The 12,859-nt window shown below is 35.1% G+C and overlaps 1 protein-coding gene across 5 annotated transcripts in view; it reads right to left on the bottom strand.

The window, feature by feature from the left end:
* LOC106880921 (putative uncharacterized protein DDB_G0271606) overlaps nucleotides 1-12,859 on the bottom strand; it is a 78,185-nt gene that overhangs the window by 49,860 nt on the left and 15,466 nt on the right. Inside the window, exon 2 of one of the 5 annotated variants that reach the window (XM_052971489.1) lies at nucleotides 5,491-5,548. The exons of the other annotated variants lie outside the window; for them this stretch is intronic. The gene's annotated coding sequence lies outside the window, so the exon portion shown is untranslated. The remainder of the gene's footprint in view (nucleotides 1-5,490; nucleotides 5,549-12,859) is intronic. 5 annotated transcript variants of the gene reach the window in all.

Below are 12,859 nucleotides of genomic sequence, written 5' to 3'. Positions count from 1 at the left end.
CACAGACACTGAAACTGTAGAGTGAGGATTCACAAGAATTACAGACATTGAAACTGCAGAGTGAGTTGAAGCAAGCAAATTCTACAACCATCAGTGGTGGCAGAATTTAAATGTCTTCATTATTAATGTTTTATATTTATATGTAAATCACTATCAGATATTATACACTACTGGTTGCAATGTGCTTCCTTGTAGCATTCATTCAAATGATGCCACCTGCTGGCTAGACAGGCAGGCCAACATTCCATCTCAGGCTTACTCATTTATCACTGAGTGGAGTGGAGCAATGTGAAATGAAGTACTTTGCTCAAGAACACAATGCCCCAACTAAGCTGGAAATTGAAACTTATGATCTAGTGATTGAGTGCAATACCCTAACCACTAGGCCTTCGCACACATGATATATATATATATATATATAGTGTTGTTGGTTACAAGTTCCCAACAGAACCATTACTAGTTCCCTGCATTTCTAATAACAGGAGTGACAAGGGAGTGTTCTACATCTGTAGTGTGATGTAGAACAAATATCACAAAGGACTTCATAAGTAACTAGTTTGTCTTCTAGTTTCATTATATAAACCTCTAATACCTACAAATCTATTTCAGACTTTAACAATGTTATAAATCACTCAAAGGATCAACTATACATGCTAGACATAGCAGCAAAATCTCCCACGAATCACAGTTTCAAAAAAAAAATATTGATGTCATTCTAGATGCTCCTAAAAAGACTAATCATAATCAGAATGGCTTGAACCATATGTTTGCTCTCTCGGCATTGATCTGGGACAAAGCAACAGCCATGTATTCTACAAAATAATGAGTTTCACTTTATGAGGGCAACTATTCAAATATCTTAGATGGTTCCTACTGTTTAAATCCACATTAGAATTAGATTAAAAAAAAATAAAATCCAATTGCTTTCCAATAATGAGACAAGTACAATCCTGTTAGTTCATACCAGGCAGACTCATCCCCACACAAGTTGGCTTGGAGGACAAATGAAAGACATGATGTCAAACTACATGTGGTATAAATAAAACTCTTGTGATCTGTATCATTTCGTTGTCCTCATCTTACATGTGTTTTTCTATGCTGGCATATGTTGGATCCCACTGCGACAATTAGGGACAAAATAAAATATTGAAACCATAGCATTCCTTATCAAGATATACTCTCTTACTAGTTCAAAGATTAGGCATCAGCACTGTTGGAGGACGTCCTTCAAGGATTTTAGTGGATCAAAGTAACCCCAGCACTTATAAATCTGGTACTTATTCTATCAATCTCTTTTTGCCAAACAGCTACTTTCCAAACATACAAACAAACCAATATCAGTTGTCAAGCAGTGAGATACAAATGTCCATACAACACAAACAGGCTTTCACAGTTTCCATCAAGTAAATTCATTCACAAGATATTGGTTGACCCAGGGCCACAAAAGACACTTGTTCATAGTGCCATACAGTAGGATTGAACCCAAGACAACGTAGTTGCAAACCAAATTTCTTAACCACACAACCATGTCTGTACCTGGGTAGATGAAACAGAGGCAGGAAGATGTTAGTATACAGATGAAAGAGTGCAGCAGTAACATTCAGAACCTTACCAGCCTTGTGAAAATCTTCAAGCACTACTAGTCTTCCATAAAAAAAAAAAAACCCTTCAACGCAGTGCTCCATTATGACCACAGTCAAATGACTGAAACACATATAAAAGAATGCCTTCAAGAAGAACTTTCCAGATACAGATCCAAGGTCTTTCAAGACCTTACAAAGGCCCCAGATCCACAATAACATGGTTTCAGGCTCAGATGTGGCTGTGTGGTTAAGAACCTTGTTTCACAACACCATGGTTTCAGGTTCACTGTGGACAAATGTCTTCTACTACAGCCCTTGACCAACCAAAGCTTTGTGAGTGTATTTGGTAGATGGAAACTGAAAAGAAACCTGCCACGTGCTTGAGCAGGTCTCCTTGTCTAGACATCATATGATAGTTATAAACAAGTGTTACCATCATACAAGCAATGTTTGCTTCTAGTCTTTCATAAAAAACATGTCTCGCCAAAGAGAAATATTACTTTGCTTGGAAACAGGCAAAGAGTTGACAAGAGAAAGGACATCTAGCCATAGAGAATCTGCCTCAACAGATTCTGTCTGTCCCATAAACATTCAATGACAATGATTCTAAGCTAAAAGGTTATTCAATTATACAATATTCCTACTGCCTGCAGTAATGGGCTGCACTGCTTCCTCCACACATAGGTAGACTGAGTCATCAAGAATTAAGTGTCTTAGTTATAAGCAGTTCAGTGGCAAGATGACCAGCTACAAAATATTGACCCTTCAGGTAGTGATTTAGCTGTGTCATTACTATATAAATATTCAAATCTTAATTAAAAGAATATTTAGTTTCAACATGACCTACCTATATTACTTCCAAACATTTAGTGATAAAAAAGAAGCAAAATAATAGAAGCTCAAGATACAAATAGTAACAGAAAGAGTTCAAAAACACAAGAATAAATTACATGAGAAGAATAGAACGGAAGTCAAATATTTCAGATAGAACCTTTCAGAGAGAGTTTTAAAAAAGCCAACAGTAATACATTAGACATTTCATCTCCCTCAAATGAATTGCTTCTGCCAGTAACATTAGATTTTTTTTTTTTTTCTTTTTCAAAGCATAACATTTATTCTCCTGTTTGAAATCTTAGTAATATTAACTTGGTCAATTTACAAATAATTCTGGAAACTACTGTCAACCAAGAACATATCCAAAGAATAAATAACTGACACCGGGAGGCCTAAATTACTATACAGTTTGAGAGGACTGAAGATGCTACATAAGGTACATTGATGTAGGACATTCACATTATATATCACAGATCTAATGTTTAAATCACATACAAGTAGCAGCATCAAATATACTGAGCTAGTTTGCTCCAACTAATACTAAAATGTGAAAACATTCACCACACAAACACACAGACCTATTACATGCCAAGTCATGTACAAGCTATACCTAGACTAGTTATGAGGCCAACAAGATATTTACTAACAGGAAAGCAGCAGCAGAGATAAAAATGTTGAGCTGTTTAGAACAGCTGCTCAAGAAAGTGGTACTTTCTAAGGCTAGATTAGATAATATTGGACTATTAAAAAGACATTTTTCATTTTCGGTTTCTCATTCACTGACTGCTGTTATAAATTTTGCAGCCAATGAAAGGAAGAAATCTTAACCTAGAAAAATCCATTGTATGCACAATAATTATCCAAACACTAAAAGCCCCTCAAGGAATATTCTAGGAAACAGCCCATTTGTTATGCTGAGTGAAGTCCTGTAGGTATATGCCCCAATCCTCAACAACAGCAAGGAAAATTTGATATGTATATATATATATATATATATATATATATATATATATATATATGAATTTGTAGGATTCATTTGAATCAAAGTATTTTAAAAACAAGAACAAGTGAGGGTCAAAATTAGCATAGCCATGTTTATACTGTATACAAATGCTCACATGTATACCAATGCATATACGGACATTTCAACACATATATATATGCATATCAACAAATCAACATACACATCCATTAAAATATACATGTATATGAAATTATATGTATACATGCAGATCAGAATGCAGTTTCACGATCCACTGCGAGTTCCAGATCCGACATAGAGAACCTTCCCTACATAGGATCTGAAACTCAATGTACATATGTGTGTGTGTGTGTGTGTGTGTGTGTGTATAAACATTACTGGAATATATATATATATATATATATATATATATATATATATATATATATAAACATTACTGGAACCAAGAAACAACCTGACCTAGTAACAATATATACATATATCATCCAAATGGAATTTGACAAGAAAAATGTTTATATCTTAGAAATCAAAAGAGGACTACAGAAAATTCACATCATTATCACTAAGTCTTATCACTTCTCTTTTTGAAACGTAAAAGCTACAAAATACCTCAAAATAGATGAAAATAATATATAAGTTTTATAGAATGACACATAACTAAAATATACAGCTAAATTAAAAACTATGACAACTTTCCTGGTATAACAAATCAATATCACACAATATATTGTCAGTTCTAGTGTTAACAGAATGTATTGACTCAAATAGGTCATAGACTGAATTCATCACCTTGTTTAACATCTTGGGGTGCCTTCAGTGAAGTTTACTATCACAAAAATTCAGATCAGTTTTTGGTCTAAGAATAAATTCATATCTTTGTCTCCTCCACACCAATCATGTGGACCCAACAAAAGGGTTATGGACACTGCTTGTCTATTAAACAAGAACTTCCTCCAAAACTCATCTAAAACAAAAATTGTGAGACAGACAACAACTAAAATAAGATATAAAAGTTACAAGATTAATTCAGACTATATTACAATCACATCAGATGTCACTGAATACACAAAACATTCTGCTTGATTATACAAAGAGGAATACTTGGAGATGACAGATGACATCACATATAAACTCTACAAGTGTTGGTTAGTCATGACGGATATGCAACCGAATGTTGGATAATATCAACATATTCTTAAGAGTGTGATATATGCCAAATGAATGAATGGCTGCTACTTCCCACTGTGGAGATGATAGAAACAATTTTCTATTTGCAAATATTTTGTATGATTTAGCTCTACCTTGCAGTTTGTAAGAATTATGACAAAAGAATGGAAGAAGTCGATATTGGTCTAATATCATATCATAGCAGGGTATCAACAAAGTTCTAGACAAACCTATCAAAAATGCTATTAACAGCTAACATTTTAAAATTCTTTATCCAATTTATCTAGTTTGGGGGGTTTGCTTCATGGTGAGGAAAACCATCTATTTTTGCTAATCTTGAGAAATCCTATCAGGTGCTCAGCCAACTCACCAATATAATTATCCTTCCTCTAGTAATCTCTATTGCTTTCTGCTGAGTTCTTCCCATTAGCTGCTTTCCAAGCCAAACTGATATATCTGTACATTCAAGTAATAATGTAAAGATTTACTTAACTAAGGAGTCGCTTTCTAAACTGGAACGTTAAAAGAAATAAATTAAGAAACCTCGGTAAATCTTGGAACTTTGCAAGTAGTAAACTCACATCAAGAAAGTACAAGATTGATAGAGTAAAAGATAAAAATCAGAATTTTACAAGAGCAACAGAAGGGAAAGGAATAAATTAAATTATAAGCAGTGTGTGTGTGTGTGTGTGTGTGTGTGTGTGTGTGTGTGTGTATACTGTTAGCAATTAATGACTGTCGTGATTATTATAGACAGTTTCATGAATACACCACAAGTAATTTGTTAGACATTCAGAGAGACTCATGTTTGCATGTCTGTAAAACAGAAACAGGCATGAGAATCATAACCGAAACTAACTTAAAATATGGTCGTAGAATGCAGAAAAAGAAGAAAAAAAGCAAAATGGACACAGTTTTGCTTACCTAGAGTGGATATCAGTCTCAGGTTTAGGATTACAAGTGCAGGTCATGGAACTAAGACCTGTTTTAAAGAATACACCATTAATATACGATAAATTAGTTAGCTTAAAAGCCAATTAAATTAACCCTTTAACATTCAGATTATTCTGCCAAATGTTGGCAGAATATGTAAATAATATAATAAATCTATACTGCATGTTTTAAGAATAGATAAAAATATACCCATAACAGTAAAAGTATCAAACAAGAAGAATAAGGAGTTATGAATTAAATAAAATTCTAAGTGTGAATAAATATATATATATATATATATATAAGTGCAGGCATTGCTGTGTAGTAAAAAGTTTGCCCCCCAACCACAGGCTTTCAAATTCAGTCCCACTGCATACCACCATAGGCAAGTGACTTCAACTATAGTCTCAGGCTGATCAAAGTCTAACATCCTTTTCTATTTTTATTTCTTTTACAAATACTGCTAAATTCTGAGATGGAAACTAACAGCCATAGCCAACAAGTGATTTTTGGGTTTTTTTTTAACATTCAAGCAATCACAACAAATAGAAAATATTGAGAACCTGTTACATTTGGACTTTGTAGAGGATTAGCAACTGATAGGACTGAAGTAACTTCTGGCCTTCAAGATGCATAAACCAGTGTCAACGGTGGCTCCAAAAATTCCTAGCTGGAAACTACAGCCTAGAAGATGAGCCTCATACTGGAAGATCTGAAGAGCTCGGCGAGGACATCCTGCAAACCTTGGTGGAACAAAATCTCATCCTAACTGTCAAAGAACTAGCACAGAAGCTTGGAGTTGGTCATTCAAGCATTTGACACCTGTGCTAGAAGAAAAATTACCATCTTTGGTTTCAATGGGCTTTTTCCAATTTCTGTCAAGCAAATCCACTCACAAGGTTTTAGTCAGCCTGGAGCTATAGTAGAAGACACTTGATCAAAGTGCCACACAGTGGGATTGAAACTGGAACCACATGATTAGGAATTAAGCTCCTTAACCACACAGCCACACCTCATTAGAGAAAAATATTTACTACTCTAATATCATGGTCAAAAAGTTGCAATGAGAAAAGCAATGATACCCCATACTAATGGCAAAGGAAAAAAAATAAATCCTTTAATTTTCTGGAGAAAATCCAGAAGCTAATATGCGTTTTAAAACCTAATTATTGAACTACATAAATATTTCAAGAATGCAACTTTCAAAATAGAAGTAAACAGCTGAAAATGTGAATGAGCTAATTTTAATGATAAAATTACAAATATATAATTAAAACATATTGTCTAATAATTAGATGAGAAACTATTTATCAAAATTGTTTGAGAAAATAATTCAAATTTCTTTTAAAATGATAATCCTGCCACTAGGAATGCTGAAAAATGTAACAAACCAGAGAAACAAACAAAAAGACAAAATTATGAATAAAAGAAAGCTAGCCTGTCAATGGTTTTAATCAATTCTCATTGCTAGCATGGATCTAGAAAATACTATATCTCTCCAAATATCTGATCTGGCTTGTATTCCATGAAGCTGTGTCTGGTCTTTACAGCATTACAAAATACAAGCAAGTGTTGACAGATAGATAACATTTCTATCAATCATTGTGGCAGAATATCTTATGGCGATACAAACCAAGTAGGCTAAACTGGGCAAGTGCACCGTTACACAGTTGCTTGAGTTGCAAGAAATAGCAGGAAAATCTCCCTCAAATCACACACAAGGAACACAATGGATAAAGCAATTTCTGATACACAAAAAGATGAGATGGATCAGAACCAAGCTGGGATAAAGCAATCAAGTATGAAGCCTCAAATATAAACTTTTGGGATCTCAAAAACATCAACCTCTTAACATTCAGGTTACTCTGTCGAATGTAATGCTTTTTTATTCATATTGTTTTGAATTAATCAAGCATAATCTCAAAGCTTTGAGATTTCAATGATGCGACTGTTTATTTTTAGAATGACATTATAGGGTGGGTATGAAAGACTGGATCTGGCCAGTTTGAACATAAAGCAGATAGAACATTTTGGCCAGATATAGCTAGTTCAACTGCTAAAGGGTTAATTAAATCTTAGCTGTCCTCATTTCTCATGAATGAGAAAATGAGAGCTCTGAGGATCAGTGAAGTGGAGGGAACGGAATAAAGTGTAGTTGATTACAAAGCATTTATGGTAGTCAGCAATGAAGGCTATTCGAAACCAGCATAATAATGGAGGTAGCTGATGAAGTAAAGAAGCCTATAAAAGGAAAAAAAAAAAGCAAGTCTTGAACAATGGCATAAAGTAAAGAGAATGCAGCTTAACATATAGGCTATAGATAGAAACTATCTAGCAGAGGTAGGCACTTTTCTTTCAAAATTTAGTTAAAATAGTGGAGGAAAAGATTCCATTAACATAATGAGCTGACAAGATTTCTATTGAAATCCATGTCAAAGTAGCCAAAGTGTAGATTACTTAATTGCTGCCAACTGTAATGTCAATACAATGGTATTCAATTCAGATTTTGACGAAATTTACTTTTAGCTTTTTTTTTCTAACCTTTTTTTTAATACTATTTACTCTACAAGAGGTAGGAATTTTTATGCGTGGTAAGAGGGAATGAATAGGGGAAGCAATAACAGTTGAAAAACATGCATTGGTAAAGTAAGGATTCGTCTGCATGTACTGATTTGTAAAACCTGAGGAAAGATCTCGACTGTCAGAGCTTGTGTGGTTAAGAAGCGTGCTTCCTAAGTATGTGGCACCTTGGGCAAGGGTCTCCTACAATAGCCCGAGGAAAAGCGAAACCTTGTGAACGGATTTAGTAGACTGGAATTGGAAGAAGTCCAGTGTGTGTGTGTGTGTACCCACGTTTTGACATGATGGTTGTAAATAAAGATTACTGTCATACAAGCAATGTTCATTCCCGTACCAGCACATGCCATAAAAGCACCCATGCCGGTGCCACATAAACGATCCCATGCCAGTGTCCTGTAAAAGCTGCCACATAATAGTGCTCCTGCAATTGCTGCGTAAAAGTTCCCCAGTAGATTCTGAATAAAAGCACCCCCAGCAGATGCTGCATAAAAGCACCTGTGCCACATAAAGTGCCAGTGGTGGTGCCACATTTAAAGCACCCAGTACACTCTGCAAAGTAGTTGGTGTTAGGAAGGTCATTCAGTCATAGAAACCATGCCAAAACAGACGAATGGAGCCCAGGCAGCTCTCCAGCTCCTATCAAACTGTCCAACCCATGCCAGCATGGAAAACGGAGGTTAAATGATAATACATACACACACACACACACACACACACACTAACTGGGCCACAAGTTGGCTAGCAGTTAAAAATTCAATAAAGTCTTTATAATTGTGTTTATTACAAAGTTTAAATGTATTGATCAATTCAACTCTTATGCAACTTATAGCCTACCCTGTGTGTGTGTGTGTGTGTGTGTGTGTCATAACCCTATCTTAGAGTGCTGACTAACAACATTGCAGAAAATGCCAATTCTGCAGACAATTCAATATTTAGAAAGCTATCTTAACCGTAGCAATTACTATCTAACCAAATAATTTGTTTAGTATCAGACTAAGATAGACTAGATATTGTAAATAATTGATTTCATAGAAAAATCTATTTTACATAAGTGCCATTTTTCTTACATTTCACTTAGTAAATCACGAGAAAAGAATTGAAAGAAAAAAAAATGTTCTTTAACAAAAATAAGCTATTATAGTTTTAAACAGAAGCTGGTCTATAATTAGTAATATACTGTAATCAAATTTAAGTGAAGTAGATTGCAAAACTGATTCAGAAGGAAATTTTTCTTTCAATTAATTCTATAGGCACGGGCATGGTTGTGTGGGTAAGAAGCTTGCTTCCTAACCATGTGGTCTAGGGTTCAGTTCTTTTGTGTGGTAACAGGGGCAAGTGTTATGCTTATGGAGTATTTTTTTGTATAGATCTGGGCTGACCAAAGAGTTGTGAATGGATGCAGTACATGGAAACTGAAAGAAGCCCACCATATGTGTGTGTTTCTGTGAATATATATTCTTTTACTTGTCTCAGTCATTTGACTGCAGCCATGCCAGAGCACCACACTGAAGGATTTCAGTTGAACAAATCAACCCCAGGACTTGTTTTTTTTTAAACTCAGTATTTATTCTATTGGTCTCTTTGCCAAACCGCTAAAGTACGGGGACCTAAACACAGCAACACCAATTGTCAAGCAGTGGAGGGTGGATAAACACACACACATACACGACAGGCTTCTTTCAGTTTCCATCTAACAAATCTACTCTCAAGGCTTTGATCAGCCTGAGGCTACAGTAGACACTTGCCCAAGGTGCCACGCAGTGGGACTGAACCCAGAACCATGTGGTTTTGGGAAGCAAGCTTCTTACCACACAGCCACATATATATATATATATATATATATATATATACACACATACATACATACACACACACACACACACATATACATATATGATAATGTAAGCTTGTAAAGCATGTTCTTAAATTGTATTTAACCAGCTACTTCAAGATGGCTGATAATATTTTCAGACACATTCAGTTAAATATTCTCATCACATAGAATACGGGTGTTGAATGATGATCATGGTTCGACAGAGAGATGAAGAAAAGCAGTTGGAGGAATTGACACTCCTATGTCATGATTTGTCTGTGAGCAACAGATGACAAATAAAAAGTCATGTTAACATATTGCCAACACTTGAATGTCGTCATCATGCTAAAGCAAGCACTTGAAAGTGAAATGGTAGGTCTTTTGAGAACTTGTATAGGAAATTTCTGTCTAACAGCAGAGATTAAGCAAGCCAATCAAACGGATTTATCCAGAGAGATTTTTGAGACACTGGAATAATTCATGAAGCAAACTAACACAATCCATTTTACAGCATCAAGTGGGGGGGGGGGGGATGTTGTTGCTTTCATCAACAAAGTAAAATAGGTCTGATGATATTGATAAATACAGGCTGTTATCAAATATATCAAGTCCATTAAAAAAGTGTATCACCATATTGTGGATGGTTTTTGTTTTGTTTTTTTTTTTCTTTTTTAATGCAAGATTTCAAGAACTCATTTAAAAATATCTTTTTTTTAACTTTAAAAGAAAAATAACCGAAATCGTTTCTTGCACAAAGTAGAAAGCCACACCAAGCCTTGTTACCAACTGGGGCTGGAGAATTTGTTTTATCATTAAAACAGACTTATAAGGTTCTCACAGAAAGATTGTTTTACAGGAGAACTGAATAAATAGAGTGCCCAGAAATAAATTCATCCATGGAGGTACCACTAAAGACTACTTTCATATGGCATATCTAGGTCAAATCCGCTTAACAGCCATACTCTCCTGCCGACTGAGCTATAGCCAACTCAGCACTAAAAAAAAATTAAACACTTGTCAAACTGATAGTGCTGCCATTTTTTTTTTTACATGTTATTCCTATACTGCATTACACAATTATAGATGGGTGGACAAGTCAGATAGCTGTTCTTTCAACTGATTATCAAGTACTACAACTATCTTCACCTACCAGTTAAGCCAAACTAGTATATGAAACAAAATGTCTATTATCCAGTGGTACTGATTGTTTCTAGCAAAAGAAAAAAAGTTATTTTACATCTACTTTCCCATGTTTGCATAGGTTTCTCCAGCACCATGTCTCACCACTTGCGGTCACTCATCTCCTTTCCACAATTCTAAGATCAGCTTTCACTATGTTTGCCCATGTCTTCCTCTTACGTTTCTCGAAGTTGGACTACTTAGCACTTTACCCGACTTCATCAAACTCCATAACCATCACACATCCATACCAGCTCAGTCTTCTTGTATATTACATCTAAATCCATCATTCACACAAACACACAACTTATATCTTGCATTATTATTTTCCAGCCTTTGTACATGCTCTCATTATCGTGGAGGCACAATGGCCCAGTGGTTAGGGCAGTGGACTCGCAGTCATAGGATCGCAGTTTCGATTCCCAGACCGGGTGTTGTGAGCGTTTATTGAGCGAAAACACCTAAAGCTCCGGCAGGGGATGGTGGCGAACCCTGCTGTACTCTTTCACCACAACTTTCTCTCACTCTTACTTCCTGTTTCTGTTGTGCCTTTAATTCGAAGGGTCAGCCTTGTCACAGTGTCATGCTCAATATCCCAGAGAACTACGTTATGGGTACACGTGTCTGTGGAGTGCTCAGCCACTTGCACGTTAATTTCACGAGCAGGCTGTTCCGTTGATCGGATCAACTGAAACTCATCGTCGTAAGCGACGGAGTGCCAGCTCCCATTATCAAAGCTTGCACCCTCACTAACCTAAAATGCACACCTATTCAATTTTCTTTTCTAATAAATCTACATTGTAAAAAATGTTGTGTATATCACCAATTTCTTTGGAAAATAATTTAAAACAAAGCTCTGGAACTAAAGAGACAATAGGTGACAAGAAAGAAGCAAACCAATTTTTATCTCCAAGGGAAATGAGAAACTTTCTATTGTGTTTAAACAAAGATTCAATGGAAACACTAATGAAATGTATGTGTAGCAGCTTTTGAAAATGTTTCATCTTTTCCAGTTAGCAGCAAACTTTTAAATTTAAAAAATTTTTTTTTCCAACAGGGGTGAAGCAGAAAACTGTATCACTACAATGAAAATAAGTTTTTGCAGAGGTACATATAATAAACAAACAGATGGTATAAATAAAATATGCTGTAACAAAGTTGACAATGGTCTCCAGATGACATTCCAATGTCAACAGTTTATTACAAATAACAAACCTGACTTTAAAATCCAAAACAGAGTGAAATATCCATGAGAGGTTTAAGATGGCTTTAGTAAAGTGACACTGATCAACAGGTACATCCATGGAATGGTAAATGTATCCTCAGAACAGAAGAAAACATCCGTTTTTCAGTAAAGTATCCTTTGAGCAAAACTGTATCCATATGAGAAAAAGCAGAAGATTGTTATAATGATGAACTCTCCAAGCCAGAAAATATGTACAAACCTTCAGATCATCAGCAAGGATTAGCAAAATTGCAGGCGAAATTCCAGTAAAGATTTGATATACAGAGAAGAATTGGTAGTTACAATGCCAACATCTAATAGCAACCACAATAGAAGTTGTAATTAAGATACCTCATCTACTTTCAGATTGAAAAGTAACAATTTTAATGGATAAAAATTGCTATTTAATACTAATAATATTGTTTTCAGAATTGTAATAGCTTTTCAGTGACACATTTCATATTTCTCAATGATATAGACTGAGGGGAGAAGAAGAATATTAATGCCATAAAAAATAAATTTAAAAATTCCAAAATAATTGTCAAAGACAAAAAAAAAAAAAA

Source organism: Octopus bimaculoides, chromosome 11, assembly GCF_001194135.2.
Source record: "Octopus bimaculoides isolate UCB-OBI-ISO-001 chromosome 11, ASM119413v2, whole genome shotgun sequence".
Lineage (NCBI taxonomy): Eukaryota > Metazoa > Mollusca > Cephalopoda > Octopoda > Octopodidae > Octopus > Octopus bimaculoides.
Note: the sequence above shows the minus strand (reverse complement) of the source record. Positions and strands in the feature narration are given on the sequence as shown.